This window comes from Grammomys surdaster, unplaced genomic scaffold (genome assembly GCF_004785775.1).
Source record: "Grammomys surdaster isolate TR1022 unplaced genomic scaffold, NIH_TR_1.0 325, whole genome shotgun sequence".
NCBI lineage: Eukaryota > Metazoa > Chordata > Mammalia > Rodentia > Muridae > Grammomys > Grammomys surdaster.
In genome coordinates this window covers 3,728,458-3,740,695 of record NW_021604744.1, presented here as the reverse complement: position 1 = coordinate 3,740,695, position 12,238 = coordinate 3,728,458, and the positions used below count along the sequence as shown (strand labels likewise).

Genomic DNA, 12,238 nt, shown 5'->3' with positions numbered 1-12,238 from the left:
AAAAAAAAAAACACAGTTTCATTTGATCAATTAGAGAGTGAAGCTCATTTCTGATGGCTTGCTAGAGTACTCATCCCAATTCCTCCCTGTGAAGCTTACAGGGAACAGAGAGAGAGAGAGAGAGAGAGAGAGAGAGAGAGAGAGGGAGGGAGGGAGGGAGGGAGGGAGGGAGGGAGGGAGGGAGGGAGACAGAGGAGGGAGGGACGGAGGGAGGAACAGCCAGGCATGTAGGCAGGCAGGCAGGCAGAGACAGACAGACAGAGACAGGCAGAGACAGACAGACAGAAACAGACAGAGACAGAAAGAGAGACAGAGACAGACAGAGAGACAGAGAGAGACAGAAAGACAGACAGAAGGAAGTGGAGACAAGGAAAGAGGAAGAAATGAAAGAAGGAAGGAAAAAATCAAATTAGTTTTATCTTCAGAATAAGGAAACAGTTCCATTTTACTGAAATGCAATTCTTATACATTTGTATATTAGAAAATATAGTCTACACGCAAATGATAACCCTCTAATATAACAAGATAACCAGGAGCAACAGTATAATTTGCTCCATAAGAAAAAAAAATGTGGCACCTGCTTTTAAAAAGGCAGGACGTGGTGAGGGACCTCAATGAGAATGACACACAAGCTTTGTGTTCTTCTGGTGACTCTCGACTTTTGCAGACTGTCTTTACATGTTATTTAATGCCATCCTGAGTAACAAAACAACAATAATAATAATTTTAAACATGAATTTTCCCATTCATCTTTCCTTTTTGTACTGTCAGCTTTAATTGCACACACAGGAACATTTGACACATATGTAGAATCACTACAATTACAGCTTGGGAAATGGAGTATGTAACCGCTATGACTTTTATTCTTATGAAAACAATGGAGCTTTATGCACATGCATCTCCCAGCAGCTCTTCGTATGCATATTCTTCTTCCAACAGTTTTAATCTTTGCTTTTCTGCAGTGACAGAAATCTAGAGGGAAAAGCAGCTCTGGACTCCCTTCTTCCATTTCTTCCTATAAAAAGCAAAAGTGACTAGCTGGTTACTAAAGGGAGGTATTGTGACCAACAAAGTCGGTGAGATGGTTCCCAAGCCATGCATGTTCCCTTGGATGTCACTGTTCTTTCCTCTGATAAACACATTGTTTCAGATAGAAAATATAACTTGTCTGGACCATGCATATCCCTACTTTCTCTGGTATAGTGATAGTAAGTTACCTATATACTATACTGTACTATACCATATTATACTATACTATACTATACACTATACCTATACTATATACTATACTACACTATACTATATACTAAACGTTATTAAATACTATTCCTATACTAAATACCACACTACACTATATGCTACACTATACCTTATATTAAACTATATTATATATTATACCTATACTAAATGCCACACTATACACTACACTATACTATTATACTATACTATACTATACTATACTATACTATACTATACTATACTATACTGTACTGTACTGTACTGTACTGTACTGTACTATACTACACTGTACCCTGCTAAATTCCTACTCTCCTTGTGATCACCAAAAGTTTGCACTCATGAGGCATCACTGTACATCAGTAGGGTAGCACAAGAGAACTTATGCATATCCATGTGAGACATTTCTTCTCATCTTATGCCCATGTTATATTACCCTATTTAAAATTACAAACCACAAAGTCAAAAATAAAATTAACAACTCAGGGTGTTTTCGTCAGAACATTTAAATAAAGCCTTCCTGGGAAATACATGCATAGGAAGTCCACCCACATCCCGCCATGATTGCCTGCCATAGGCTGTGTTTTACAAGGAAACCCCCACATAGAGGCATTTCAACTCTCCCTCCTATTCTGTATGAGGGCAGAGATAGATACTTCTAGCTCACTTTACAAACATGCTCCAATATCTGCAAATACTCATGCACAATAGTCCTTACAAACGTAAATGAATGAAAAATTTAAAACAACTAAAATTTAAAATTAACCAATACAGTCAAGATTTGATATAGACATAGAATTTGTAGTTTGAGGCCATTGCTTACTGTTGCTTTTAATTGAAACAACTGCATAGAAAGCGATGAGCTTTATTGTTTGCAGAAAACACCAATGCTTCGTGAATATTTTAGTACTGGGGCTTAATGATATCCTATCTCTGCTGCATTGATGCTGTCTCCATTAAAACTTTTTTATGTTTCAGAGACTTTGAATTAAGATCCTTAATAAAATATGAGATGACTATACTGTGTAGTTCAATATTTGTGTCATTCTGTTTCAGTCCATATTATGGAATCTGGTGGCATGTTTGTCTGTAAGCAGGGGACACTAAACACCTGATTTATTGCAGAACAGATGGGCACAGTATTAGAAGCAGGAGACAAAGTATAGTACATTTTCACAACCTTCTGAAAGAAAAGACAGGACAGGACATTACAGCTTAGAAACTAAGAACATTGCTTTTTTGTCCAACTTTAAAATACATAAGATTTATGGAGGCCATAGATACATAGAATTTGTTAATGCAATGAAATGGCACAGTCTGGAAGAACTGCTAAATATAATACCACGTTTTCTGGACAAGGAATGCATAGCAAATTCATTTTAATTTCTCACTGAATAGATAGTAAGGCTTAATTGTCATGGGTGTGGTCATGATTAAATGGAACACTACTGAAATGGTGTTTATGGCTGCTTCTCCTGATAAGCAGTGAGGATGCTAAAGATAGTATTGGCAGAGAAGATACGTCAACAGAAAATGGAATACCACTCCATCAGGACTAGTTGCTGAATCACTTCATGGAGTAACGTAATTATTGGAATTGATATTACAAATGACTTGCTCTTCAGAATTGCCTAAAAGTTTGACTGTGTTACACTGTGTTGTTCAGTTGCAAATGTGGGTCAGACTTTCTATTTTCTGTCCCATAGCAAAAATACAATCATCACCTCAAGGAATAGTTTGGCCCGTGGAATTCAAGTATTTTCTAGACATGCCTCTTACAAAATTCAAAATACAATCACATATCCTTATGATGCATTGATATTTACTGGAACACAATGATTGCTTCAATAAGGGCTGGGACTTCTAGCATGGTGGTTCTGTTTCAGTCTCTTTCTCTGTATGTATAGTCACCATTCTAGAATATATATATAATGTATAATGTATAATATATAATATATATTATATTATGTATTATATATTGTAATATATATGTAATATATATAATACAAACACACACTTAATCAACTGATGTTTATTGAGCATTTCTTTGTTGTGAACATTCAAAATTCATACAGGAATCATCTCTTCAAGAGTATCAAGATATCTAAAAATACACTTAATAAGTCTGCTGTAGTAACTACCTCAAAGTATAAACTAAAGATAGCACATACACATGCATTCAGAAAAAAATTTATAAGAGAAGACAGAATAATTTATTTGTGTAAAATTACATTATTATGCATCAGGAAGAATAGTTTTGTTCAAATCAACTCTGTGAGCTAAATAAATGACTCAGTAAGTTAAATTAATCTTAAAACAATAATTGCTTACATTAAAATATAACCAATTGAAATAAAATAAAATTCAAAATAGTCTGTATATCCAGTCAGTTAGAGGTTCAATTGGCAGATTGTAAGAGTTGGACTTCAGTTTGATGACAGTGGGTAGCTGTCATGTGACATGCTGTCCTAGAGACTCTAGCTTCTTGTAATATGCATATCATCTCCTGGGGCTCTTGTACAAAATGGAGATTTGGGGTTAAGTAGATGTAGAATGGGGCCTGAAATCCCATTGCTTTAATAAGCTCTCAGATGATGTCAGGAATGCCAATTAAATATTCTTGCTTGAGTAGAAAGGGTTAGAGGAAAGTAAAGCAAGCACAGAAAAGCTAAATTGAAACCTTGTTACCAGACTAATAATAGAAAGCTAAATTTTAGTTCCATTTTGCAGAGAATGAAGACTTATCAAGAAGATTAAAAAAAGAAAGAAAGAAACAATCCTGGACTTTACTAAAACTAATCAGATAGTGTTCAAGACTGATGCTTTAAACAAGACAGAATATCATTTCTAAACTTTGATAAACATCTACATTCCTAGCCAGTTCTTGAGATAAGAACCAGGGAACCTATTTCCTTAACAACTTTGTTTGACATTTGAGGACCACGTACCTCACAACACATTAGTTCTCCATGCTCACTAAAGTTCACCAAGGAGACTATACTGCAATCCATTTCTTATAGGTGACAGGTAAACATGACAGATGTTGAGATTTTAATTAATAGTTTAAATCTTATAAAACTAACAGTCTATTAATAGTAATTGTTAAATGGGTTTTCTCTTTCTTTTATTTTTTATGAATGCGAAGATGGTTTAATATTTAAGATCTTATTTCTTCCCACTTTTCCTCATCATTATATGTTGTAATACCAAAATCCTGCACAGCATCCTTACGTGCTCCATACCAAGGCAATCATGACAAAGGGCAGTGTGTGTTTCCCTTCTTTTGGTTTTGCTGGTATGAGATCATATATTTCCTGTGTTTTCACTGTGTGTGTTTCTTAAGTTGGAGTTTTCTTTCTAGTATCTTCTGTAGGGCTGAATTTGTAGATATGTATTCTATGAATTTGACTTTATCATGGAATACCTTATTTTTTCCATCTATGATAATTGAAAGGTTTCTTGGTAGTTTAGGCTGGAATCTGTGTCATTTGACATTAAAAGATACTAAATAATTTTAAAATAAAAAGACAGGAAATACACATACACACACATACACAAACACACACACATACCCCATCACCACCATCACCATCACCACCACCACCACCACCACCACCAACAACAACAACAACAACAACACCAACAACAACAACAAAATAACAGGAATTGAAAATAATTGGTCCTTATTGTTTCTCTATGTCAGTGAACTCAGATAGATGCCAGCCCAAACTACCAGACACTCTCTTAGAGTCTGCAGGACATCTGTTCTGACTCAGAGTCTCAACTGAGAAGTTGGGTGTAATTCTAATAGTCTATGTTTATAAGTTACTTCATCTTTTTCCCTAGCAACTTTAATGTTCCTTCTTGGTTCTGTATATTTATTACATGATAAAAAAGACTTTCTTTTCTGGTCTAATCTCTGGTATTCTGTTATAGCTACCTTCTTCTTTAGGTTAGGATAGTTTCCTTCTGTGATTTTGTTGTAAATATTTTCTGGGCCTTTGAGCTGGGATTCTTCTCCTTTCTATTCTTCTTAGGCTTGGTCTTCTCATAGTATCCCAGATTTCCTAGATGTTTTGTGTCAGCAATTTTTAGATTTAACATTTTCTTTGACCAGTGTATCTATTTCTTATATCACATATTCTTCAGTGCCTGAGATTCTCTCTTTCGTCTCTTGTATTCTGTTGGTGACGCTCACACTTGCAATTCCTGTTCGTATCCCTAGATTTTCTGTTTCCAGAATTCCCTTAGTTCGTATTTTTGTTATTGCCTCTATTTCTATTTTCAGGTCTTGAATATTTTTAGTCATTTCCTTCAACTGTTTCTTTTTCTAAATTTCTCTGAGAGCTTTATTCATTTCCTCCAGTTTTTTGTTTTTCCTTTCCTTTTTGGGCTTTTAAAAATTGTTTTTAGTTCTTTTTGTTGATTTGGGGGAGTGTTCTTGTTGTTTTGCTTTGCTTTTTTGTTTTGTTTGGGGTACTTTTGTTTTGGATTTTTGTTGTTGTTTTGTTGTTTGTTTTGGGTTTTGTTTGTTTGTTTGAGACATGGTTTCTCTGTGTAGCCCTTGCAGAGCTGGAACTCTCTCTGTAGAGCAGACTGGCCTTAAACTCAAAGAGAATAGCCGGCTTCTCCCTCCTGAGTGATTGAACTAAAAGCCTGTGCCACCATGCCTGGCCTTTCTTTGATTTTTTAAAAGAGATTTATTCATTTCTTCTTTAAGAACTTTTACCAGCTTTACAAAGTTGGTTTTAAGGTCTTGTTCTGATGCTTCAACTGTTTCAGAATACTGAGAAGGTTCTATGGTAAGATTTCTGTGCTCTGTTGGTGATATATTGCCCTTGCTATTGTTATGTTCTTCACTGGCATCTGGACATTTTGGTTTGTGGTCATTATTGGTCCATGTGCCCATTTCTGGGTATGACTTTGTTGGGTAAGTATTTGATTCCTTGGTTTCTGTTCCCTCTCTAATCTTCTGGACTATGTAGCCTGTGGTTGATCAAGGGTTTCTCCACCTGAGTGGGGAACTTGGTGACCACAATATATGGAATTTCACAAATTCGCAAGTTATCCTTGTACAGGGGCTGTGCTAACCTTCCCTAAATCATTCCAATCTTCTTATATGTGCTGCTGAAGTGAGCACTGCAAAGAATTTCTAAGTCATGAAATCCACCACCAAAAGAGATTAAATAGTATTGATTCGATGTAGCCTTTCTACAGAAGGATATACTTGCAATACTTTGAGTTCATGCATGCACAGTGTCTTCAGGTGCATATTGATTTTTAAGTAGGAAGAGCTCACAGGGAACGCAGCCGTGATGACTTTAAGTTCACCAGCGATGAGCAGTGCTCCCTGCTCCTTACTCATTTTAAGAGATTTCAATAGCATGACTGTCTTCTTTAGCAAGAATTCAGAAAAACAACCTAATTTCTCTCTGAGGTCTTGGCCGTTGAACATTATTCCCAATTTCTTTCTATCATGTCCACCATATATAATATTCATATTTTCTCAAGGAAGATTCTTGTTTCTGGAAGGCTCAATGAATTGGATTGTTGGAGAGTGATTTTGTTCATCAATTATTTGGTTCCCTTAGAAAGTATCATTTTCATAAGGAAACATTTTAAAACTAATCTTATCTCATGGTTTTTTGTTCTCAAATGGGAATAGGTATCTCATTCCTCTGAATAGAAGCCAGTGGACTTGCTGGAATCCACAAAGGGAGTGTCTACTTCTGGGAATGTCAGAATTGTTTAATTTCATCATTTCTAAGATTCTCTACTCAGAAAAGCAGAGAGACAGTAAGACTTACTCTGATTACTGATAATGAACGTCGAGCTCAAACTCAAATTCAGCAACATCTGCATGGCTGAACAACCCAAGATCGTTCTCTGCTCATGAGCTGCGAAGCTGTTAAATATTGTCTCCTGGTCCTGGCTGTATGCTTTCTTGAAAGATTCTACTAAGTTTATTACCAGATTTTCTACTTTTGAATCATGTTATGTGTCTGGGTTAAGATATTTTGAATTTTCATTTGGGTCTCTAACATATATCAGATCAAGTTTCACTTCTATTTAAGGATAAAACAAAGAAACAAAAATAAACAACAAAAGAAAGAAAAAACAAAGGCCTTCTGAACTGTCATCTAAACTACAGTGAAAGAATGTTAAAACCAGTGTAATCAAAATTGCACTTAATGCTCATTTCAATTTATGAAAGATTAAAAATAAAAAAATAATTTTTTGTTTTGTGACTATTAGAAGAAACTCATGAGAGGATTTAGAAATAAGCTATGTTGTTTGTCGCTTATAGATTGTTTCACCAAAAGCTAGAGTTTTTTGTATGTTTTTATGTCCTACTCTCAGAGACAGTAGATAGCTGTGTATTTAGCATCATGAGTGAGCTGAGTCAAGTTTTTAAATATTTTTAGATTTTAAATTAAGTGACAAAATATTCATTCCATAAATTCTATAGGGTACAATGTGAGGCTTTCATCCTATGTATATATTGAAAATATTTACATCAAGCAAATTAGCATGTCTGTCACCTCAGGAAAGCTTTTGAAATTAGAAGCTAAATATATTCTTCTGCCAATTTTGAAATGCACAGTTCATTATTATTAACTGTGGTTTCCTCCTGGGTAACAGAGATGATAGACTTATCCCCCCTCACCCAGTTACTGGAGCCTGGTGCTCTTTAGCGCTTGTCTTGCCGCTCTCTCTTCTCTCACTTCCTAGCTCTGGTAAACATTGTCCTCTCTACTTGAGGATGATTGTCTTCTTTATAGTCTGCACCTAAATGTTCTGTTGCACCTGGCTTATTTAACATAAGCTTCTCCAAGGTTGGTCATCTCTTCTATCACAATCCACAAGATTTCCCTCTTTTAAAGGGATAGATAGGTAGTGCTAGAGTGTCTTTACATGCCAAATTATGTATCAACTCATCCTTTAGCAATCATGGAGTTTTCTCATATCATACCTTGAATAGTGCTATAAGAATCAGGCAGGTGAGATATTTTAGTTTTTTAGAAATAATTTGAAACTTCTTTGAAAGCAGGTCTTATGAAAATTAAAATGCCACTGCAGAATGGGAAAATATTCTAAAAATATATATGCTTTGAACACAAGTCTATAATCAGAACAAAAAAATATGGGGGGATGGAAGTAGAGTGGTTGGCTAGCATACAAAGGTCCCAAGTTCAATCCCCAACACCCCAAAATGTGCCAAGAGATGTGTACTAATTGTTTGTCAAGAGCACATAAAGAAATTTGTCTGTCTGTGTGTGTCTGTGTTTGTGTTTGTTTGTGTGTGTGTGTGTGTGTGTTTGTATGTATATAGTGTAAGCCTTTTATACTTTGTGATTATTGTTAGATGAGTATACCAGTCATGGTATACCTGTTCACTAGAATGCTGAGTTTCACTGAATAAATTATACCTCAGGAACATACAGTGAAAAACTAAAGTAACAAAATAGTACATGTGTTTTTAAAAATAAGAAAGATGAAAATATCAACATGCTTAAAATGCTGACTAAAAGAATCAACCCTGTAGTCATGTCAACCTCAGTCTTGCTAACTCCAGAATAAATCTATTTAAACACCTGAATTTAAATGACCCACTGTGAAGCAATGTCTTGAGAGAGAATATTTCCTATAGGAATGTTAGGGAATGTGCTCCTGGAAACCAGCTAAGGGGAACTGAGAGTGGCAGGGCCACCACACAAGCAGAGCTGAGAGTCTGCCAAACAGTTCTGAAACATATAATAAACCCCACAGCCCACTCACCCAACAGTTATCTCAGTAGAAAACACAGGCTTCGACTCTTGTATCCTTCATCACACAGATGTTGGACAGAGGCTATTCCATGGGAAAAGCTATCCTGGTGTACAGGAAAGTTCCCAGTTAAAGCCTTGGAAAGACATTAACCATTAATGTTCCCCTGACAATCAGAATCTCCAGAATCCAGACTTTGGGTGTTTCAACTCCTTAAATGGGATTCTGACTGAGATTTTCAGAATATGCATAGTTTTTTTTGAAATTTCCATTTTTAATTTCATTAAAATATTTGGCAAAAATATTTAAATTTTTACCAAATAATGAAAAAAAATCATATAGAAAGACTTTTCTGCGAAAGTAATAATTCTAGTACCCACTGATCAAGAGGTAAACTACTAAACTAATTTAAGCCATCGAACTTACTTAAACCATCACCAAGTATCAGGGAGATGCCTGTATCCTAAAGCTAAATATACTAAGAAAACACTCTGTGAAGAAGTTGACATTCGAGGGTCCAAATAATACACTTTCCTGACTTCCCTATAATGGGATGATAAAGCATCCCATTTTATTTATTATTTTTCAAAGAAACTCCCAAAACTTCTCCAACAGATCGAAAGGATTGAACTGGGGTTTATGAGTAACATGAGTTTGTCTTGCTGGGATTGAGGATAGGAAATGAGATGTCACTCTGTTTCCTATTAAATCTATTTAAGAACAGGAAAATACATCAATCTGAAAACATTAACATAACCATTGGGCTAGGAATATCTTTTAAGCAAAGCAAATCCTACAACTGTCCCAGAGCTGAGGAGGGGAGAAAAGGTACTCACTCAGAACCCTTGCATTTCTTTCTGTAAAACATGTATACATATATTTCTATGCATAAACCCTTTAAGATTTACCAGTGAACTATCTATCTTATTATAAATTTCAACCTTATATAAACTAAATCAAAGTTGATTCCCTCCATTTTGCTTCTTTTAAGTTAACCTTGATCAAGCACAAATAATAAAATATGTTTTCTCACACACATATAAAATTTTAAAAAGCAAATTTTTAAAAATACATTCATATGAACTGCTTGATCATTTAATACTTTACAAGATGATTAACTTTCTAGACACATTTATTTCATACTGTTTAGGTGCTTTCTCTTGCTTCAGGGGACAATACTTTCAGAATAATAAAAGAAGCAAAGATTGGGCAGAGGAAAAGGTCACACAGTGCTGCAAATCTATCCCTAAAGGATACTCTGGACCTAAACCAGACAGAAAGAGTGTGAACTTTGCCCGTGCGCACAGGGGGTGTAGAAGAGAGCAGAGATCAGAATCAGTCTATGATCACACAAATGTAACACATCCACAAGATTTGCTAAAGTATTTGGAAGATGATTTTAGCGAACTATGATGTCAGTGATACTCAGTGTGAGATTTGATAGCATTCTGAAATGGTCTTCTTTTAAGCACACCAAAGCTGTCTTCATTTAGGTGGTTCATATTTTCTCATTCATCAAAACCTATTTTCCAGTTTTCATTGATCAAATCAATTCCGAGTCTCTATGATACCTGTGTGATTCTTTAGTCCATTAAGCCTAACTTTTTGCTCCATCAGCATCACTAGTCAGTACGTACCGCTCTCACTAACTGATCACTTACTGTGTGTTGAATCTCAGAATAAATCAACACATAAAGTTGAAGCCAAGTCAGTTCTCCTTAACCAATTCATGTCTAAAAACGAATTGTGTTAACAAAAGAGAGACATAGTAGCAATAATCAAAGACAAGATTAAGGGACTTTCAGGAATGTATTTTATGCAAAATGGTATAACAGCATTTTGACAAAGTAATAGAAGGCACTCTCATATTTAGGAGAAATAATTACCAGCTAACTCTCTCTTGGGAAATGTTCCTGGTCACATGGTCTTTAAAAAAACAGACGTAATAAGCTTAAGGTGGAGGCAACTTGCATATGAATAAACTCATCTCACTGAGATAATGAGTGTAATAAGATGGAGACAAGCTTTTTCTCTTTATAATAAAATGTAGACCTTCCTAATTTGTGGAAATAGATAAATGTTGATCAAATTTCAGAAAATGCCATTCTCAGCAAAATGGCAAGATGGACAAATTCCAAGACCTGGCAATGTTTAGCAAGACTGGGTGGTAGCTTATGGAGCATGTGCCTCCATGATTGTACAGGGTAAGCACTCAGCTCTTGACTGCCATCATTTCATTATGATTCTTACGTCCTTCCCACCATACCCATAGCTTGGCATGGTCCACAGAGATTTCTCTATTGCAACAGGGAGTTAGTCTTTCCCTAGGAGGCAACATGGAAGCAGACATGAGCATCCTACCAAAAGCAAGGAAGACAATTAGGTAAAACTCCGACCACTAGCTTTTATTTTTAATCACAGAATATTTCTACTATAAGTTATATGTCTCTTAAAGATTTTTAAATTTGATTAAGCACATAACTATTAATATTTATGGGTTAGAGTATGATACAAGCATGCTCTATGTAGTGATCAAATCAGTATTATGACATATCTCTTGCTTCAAATATTTATGTCATTGCAATTAAGTTCCATGATTTTGGGTATTTGATATTTAAAATGAAGTATTATTAAATACAGCCAAGTATATTATTCTGCTATGTAGCATTATCACCTTATTAATACTCATCATAAACAAAATCTTATATGTTCATCATTTTTTTCCCTTCTTAGTGTCTGATCACCACTTGTTTACACTATCTCTCCAGACCAATTTATGTAGCTTCCACATCTGTGGAGAGCCACAGCATTAGTGTCTTCTGGTGTTTTACTTGTCTCACTTAAGGTGACACCTTCCACTTTCACCCATGCACTGCAAAGGAAAGATTCCATTTGATTTATGACTGAGTCTTGCAATAGATGCAAGACCTTTTCTTATTTACTAATTGATGGACATTTAAGTTGTTTCCGTTTTTTGCTTTTTTTAAAAAATACTGCTACAATAAATGAAGAGATGAAGTTATCTCTTTGACATACTGATTCACTTCTCTCTATATAAATGTTCAATGATGGAGAATTTTTTATCAGCCAGCAGTTATATATTTTAGCTTTTTGGGGGGTAACTGCTTTCCTTACAGCCTTACATTCGCATCAGCAGTGTAAAGCAGTTGCTCATTCTTCAAGATCTCATGGGCATTATTGTTGTTATTCTTTTTACTAACAGCCATTTGGGTTA

The 12,238-nt window shown here is 35.3% G+C and overlaps 1 protein-coding gene and 1 non-coding gene across 4 annotated transcripts in view; one reads left to right on the top strand and one right to left on the bottom strand.

Moving 5' to 3' along the window:
* Window positions 1-12,238, top strand: part of Magi2 (membrane associated guanylate kinase, WW and PDZ domain containing 2) — a 1,345,877-nt gene that overhangs the window by 252,874 nt on the left and 1,080,765 nt on the right. The gene's annotated exons all lie outside the window — the stretch shown is intronic.
* LOC114630069 lies at window positions 6,270-6,376 on the bottom strand. The gene has a single exon (XR_003712768.1). It is a non-coding gene; the product is annotated as a U6 spliceosomal RNA (small nuclear RNA).